Consider the following 6,000-nt stretch of genomic DNA (forward strand, 5'->3'; position numbering starts at 1 on the left):
AAAGTAGTTTTAACATAGTTTCTTTTAATGGAGCATGGTATAGTGGGTACACCGGGATCTCCAAGTTTCTTAGGTATTCCACCCTTAAAAGTATAATTAGCAAGCATGGTGGAAATTTCAGCTTCCGGTTCTTTCTTTTATTTGTAACAATTTCTTTCATATACTTGGCATAAGGATTCATTTTAAGCATATCAGTTAATCGCATACGCAAAAAGATAGGTCTAATCATTTCAGCAAAGCCCTCAAAATCCTCATCATCCTTTTTCTTGGATGGTTTGGGAGGAAAAGGCATGGGTTTCTGAACCCAAGGCTCTCTTTCTTTACCATGTTTCCTAGCAACAAAGTCTTTCTTATCATAACGTTGATTCTTTGATTGTGAGTTATCAAGATCAACAGCAGGTTCAATTTCTACATCATTATCATTACTAGGTTGAGCATCATCATGAACATTATCATTAACACTAGTTTCAGGTTCATTACCAGATTGAGTTTCAGCATCAAAAATAGAAATATCATTTGGATTCTCATGTATTTCAGTAACAGGTTCACTAGAAGCATGCAAAGTCCTATCATTTTTCTTTTTCTTCCTTTTAGAAGGACTAGGTGCATCTATATTATTTCTCTGAGAATCTTGCTCAATTCTCTTAGGGTGGCCTTCAGGATACAAAGGTTCCTGAGTCATTCTACCAGTTCTAGTGGCTACTCTAACAACATTATCATTATCCTTACTATTCAATTCATTGAGCAAATCATTTTGAGCTTTAAGTACTTGTTCTACTTGAGTGGTAACCATAGAAGCATGTTTACTAATAAGTTTAAGTTCACCTTTGACATTAGCCATATAATCACCCAAGTGTTCAAGCATATTTGAATTGTATTTCAATTGTCTACCAAAATAAGCATTAAAGTCTTCTTGCTTAGCCATAAATTTATCAAACTCATCTAAGCATGGGCTAGCAAACTTAGTAAATGGGATTTTAGCTTTATCATATCTATAGAGAGAATTTACCTTTACTACCTGTGTTGGGTTATTAAGACCATGAGTTTCTTCAATAGGTGATGGATCAAGATCATATGTTTCTTCAACAGGCGGTAAATTAAGACCGTGTATTTCTTCAATAGGAGGTAAATTCTTAACATCTTCAGCTTTAATACCTTTTTCTTTCTTAGATTTCTTTGCCTCTTGCATATCTTCAGGACTGAGAAATAGAATACCCCTGTTCTTCGGATTTGGTTTAGGAATAGGCTCAGGAATTGGCTCCGGAGGTGTCCAATTATTTTCATTTGTCAACATATTATTCAATATAATTTCAGCTTCATCCGGTGTTCTTTCCCTGAAAACAGAACCAGCATAACTATCCAGGTAATCTCTGGAAGCATCGGTTAGTCCATTATAAAAGATATCAAGTATTTCATTTTTCTTAAGAGGATGATCGGGCAAAGCATTAAGTAATTGGAGAAACCTCCCCCAAGCTTGTGGGAGACTCTCTTCTTTAATTTGCACAAAATTATATATATCCCTTAAAGCAGCTTGTTTCTTATGAACAGGGAAATATTTAGCAGAGAAGTAATAAATCATATCCTGGGGACTACGCACACAACCAGGATCAAGAGAATTAAACCATATCTTAGCATCACCCTTTAATGAGGATGGAAATATTTTAAGGATATAAAAGTAACGAGTTCTCTCATCAGTAGTGAACAGGGTGGCTATATCATTTAATTTAGTAAGATGTGCCACAACAGTTTCAGATTCATAACCATGAAAAGGATCAGATTCAACCAAAGTAATTATATCAGGATCAACAGAGAATTCATAATCCTTATCGGTAACACAGATAGGTGAAGTAGCAAAATGTGACACCCCGAGACCGATGTGCCAGGTGTCTTCCAGTTATTCGCCATCGTTGCCATGTCTTTTGCTTGCGTGTTGCATTTCATCATGTCATCATATGCATTGCATCATCATGTTTTCAAAACTTGTATCCGTCCGGGTTCCCCCAGTTCCGTCCGTTGTCCGTTCTGAGCCCAACCACATTTGCACGCGCCCGCGGCATGTCCGAAATAATATTTTATAAGTGGCCAGAAAATGTTCTCGGAATGGGTTGAAAGTTGGTGTGTGCTCTTGTTATGTTGTAGGTAGGCCGCCTGCCAAGTTTCATCGCATTCGGAGTTCGTTTGATAGCCCAACCGTTAAACTATAGCGGCATTATAGCCGGTCTAACGTCAGACATTTTCGGTCTCCGGAAACAGTCGCCGGGTCTCTCTCTCCCCTCTTCTCTCAGTCCAAACCGCTCTCCTTAGTCCTCCTAGGCCCATGCCTACCCCTCTCTCGGTTATGCCCGCGGCCCTCCTCGCGCGCGCGCCCGAGAGCTGTCCTGGACCCGACCCGGACTGTCGCTACCGTTGTGTCCGGATCATCCCCAAACATCTACAAAACGTCTCCGTTTTGTTAATTGGACTTCCTAATATATTTTTTTGCGATCGTACGATTACGATCGGAGGGACGAGATAGCCTCTACCCTAATCCCTTTGCAATATAAATAGTGGGCAGCCCTAGAAATTAGGGATCTTGTCCCACCCATTCCGTGTCCACCGCCGCCACTATCTTCTTGGGGATCCACGCTGCCCAATCCAACCGTAGCCAACCACCCTCGCCTCCGTTTCCGTGCCCAACCAATCCCGCGGCCTCCTCTCCCCTCGAGCCCGAGGCCTTGCTTCCTCTGCTCGATCCACCTTCTGGAGCGCTCCCGAGCTCACCTACGTTCAGGCACGAACCCCTCGCCGTCCTCGCGACCAGCCGCGTCACCGGCGACCTCCTCCAGCAGGCCAGTGCCACCCCTCTCTTCCCTGCCTCCCATTCCATCTTCCTGTTCTTCTCCCTCTCTGACCCGTCGTAGGTTCGCCATGGACGCCCGATGGAGCACTGCTGTAGGGAACCTCGAAAACCATCAGATCCGGCGGGCCTCCGCTGCCCTTGACCGTTCCTGCCGGATTCCGTCGGCTAGGCTCCATCCCCGACCACCGGTGCTGTCGCCGGCCTCACTTGCTGCTGCCATTTGTTTCCCCTGTCGATCGGACGACCCGACCCCACGCCAAGTTCCAGCGCTGCTTCTTCTGCATCGAGTTGCAGGTCGACATCGCGCCTCAAGTCCCACAGCGCCGCCTCCCTCGCTTCGTCTCCGGCCCCTGCCTCGCGTGCGTGACCTCCTGTGTCAGATCTCCAAGGCCAGCGCCGCCCGTCACCGGAGCATCGTCCCCAAGTCCTGCGCTGCCTACGTTCGAGAGGAGGACGACGGAGCCGCGCCCCTGCGTTGACTTCTCATCGAGACACTCCAGCCAGCCTCGTCTCGATCCCAGGCCCAGCACTAGGCCTCCCGGCCCAGCATCGCCCCCTGCTGGCCTTCCTCCTCCACCGTCAGGCCCAAGGCCCAGCCACTCCTCTGCTGGACTGCGCCAGCCCATGGCGCCCCTCCTGGCACCTCCCCACAGTTCTGGGCAAGGCCCATGGTGAGAGCAGATCCAGCCCGACATGTTTTTTTCCATAAAACGTTTTCCTTTTTTCAGAGAATGCTGTTTTGCAGAAAACCCCCCAAGCTTCATGCGTTTAATATCTCACAAACCGTGCATCGGATTAAAACAAACTTAATATGAAACTTGCTTAGTTTTTCATCTAGTTTAATAATATGTCGTTTTCATCCATGTTTAAAATATTTTAAAATGTTTTTTGTTTAAATTTGCTCCTATGCCATGTTAAAATACTTTAATTCATAACTAAATAACCGTAGCTCCGAATTTAATAAACTTTTTATGTATATGGGGTAGAAAAATGCCTAGTTTAACATGGTGACATTACTTTGCATGTTTAAAAACTATAAATATGGGTTAGGGCAGAACAGTACCATAACCAAAATATGCACATGAGGAATTTCCGGACTTGTTGTTTGTCGTTCCGGCCTCATTTAAACTTGCCTAGATAGCTAGTTTTCATTTGCTTCACCCTCTTGCCATGTTTAACAACATTTAATATTGTTGGGTACATAAACGAGATCGAACTAAATAACTTGTTGTGGTGTTTCATGAATATGCACCTTTGCATATTGAGCTCCACTTAATTTGTAGGATTGCTTGTGCACTTTGCCATGCCATGCCCTCTTTAAACCGGACATGCATCATACTTGGTTGTGCATCTTGCCATGTTTATGTGGTGGTTGTTTACTATGTTGTTTGCTTCTTTCCGGTATGCTTCTTCGGGTTGGTACCGATAACGTCGTGTGGTGACGATTCGTTTGACTTCGTCCGTTTGTCTTCTTTATGGACTCGTTCTTCTTCCTTGCGTGATCTCAGGCAAGATGACCATGTTGGGTTTCGTAGTATTTTCAAAAAATTTCCTACGCACACGCAAGATCATGGTGATGCATAGCAACAAGAGGGGAGAGTGTGATCTACGTACCCTTGTAGATCGACAACGGAAGCATTAGCACAACATGGTTGATGTAGTCGTACGTCTTCACGGCCCGACCGATCAAGCACCGAAACTACGGCACCTCCGAGTTCTAGCACACGTTCAGCTCGATGACGATCCCCGGACTCCGATCCAGCAAAGTGTCGGGGAAGAGTTCCGTCAGCACGACGGCGTGGTGACGATCTTGATGTACTACCGTCGCAGGGCTTCGCCTAAGCACCGCTACAATATTATCGAGGACTATGGTGGAAGGGGGCACCGCACACGGCTAAGAATATAATCACGTGGATCAACTTGTGTGTCTAGGGGTGCCTCCTGCCTCCGTATATAAAGGATCAAAGGGGGGGTGCGGCCGGCCAGGGAGGGCGCGCCAGGAGGAGTCCTACTCCCTCCGGGAGTAGGATTCCCCCCCCCCCTTTCCTAGTTGGAATAGGATTCGGGAGGGGGAAAAGAGGAGAGAGAGAAGGAAGGGGATCGCCGGCCCCCTCTCCTTGTCCTATTCGGACTAGGGGGGGAGGGGCGCGCGGCCCAGCCCTGGCCACCTCTCCTCTCTTCCACTAAAGCCCACTAAGGCCCATATACCTCCCGGGGGGTTCCGGTAACCTCCCGGTACTCCGATAAAATCCCGATTTCACCCGGAACACTTCCGATATCCAAATATAGGCTTCCAATATATCAATCTTTATGTCTCGACCATTTCGAGACTCCTCGTCATGTCCGTGATCATATCCGGGACTCCGAACAAACTTCGGTACATCAAAACTCATAAACTCATAATATAACTGTCATCGAAACCTTAAGCGTGCGGGCCCTATGGGTTAGAGAACAATGTAGACATGACCGAGACACGTCTCCGGTCAATAACCAATAGCGTAACCTGGATGCTCATATTGACTCCTACATATTATACGAAGATCTTTTATCGGTCAGACCGCATAACAACATACGTTGTTCCCTTTGTCATCGGTATGTTACTTGCCCGAGATTCGATCGTCGGTATCTCAATACCTAGTTCAATCTCGTTACTGGCAAGTCTCTTTACTCGTTCCGTAATACATCATCTCGCAACTAACTCATTAGTTGCAATGCTTGCAAGGCTTATGTGATGTGCATTATCGAGAGGGCCCAGAGATACCTCTCCGACAATTGGAGTGACAAATCCTAATCTCGAAATACGCCAACCCAACATGTACCTTTGGAGACACCTGTAGAGCTCCTTTATAATCACCCAGTTACGTTGTGACGTTTGGTAGCACACAAAGTGTTCCTCCGGTAAACGGGAGTTGCATAATCTCATAGTCATAGGAACATGTATAAGTCATGAAGAAAGCAATAGCAACATACTAAACGATCGAGTGCTAAGCTAACGGAATGGGTCAAGTCAATCACATCATTCTCCTAATGATGTGATCCCGTTAATCAAATAACAACTCTTTGTCTATGGTTAGGAAACATAACCATCTTTGATTAACGAGCTAGTCAAGTAGAGGCATACTAGTGACACTCTGTTTGTCTATGTATTCACACATGTATTA

Source organism: Triticum urartu, chromosome 6A (assembly GCF_056163025.1).
Source record: "Triticum urartu cultivar PI428250 chromosome 6A, HENAU_Tu73, whole genome shotgun sequence".
In the NCBI taxonomy this organism is placed as follows: Eukaryota; Viridiplantae; Streptophyta; class Magnoliopsida; order Poales; family Poaceae; genus Triticum; species Triticum urartu.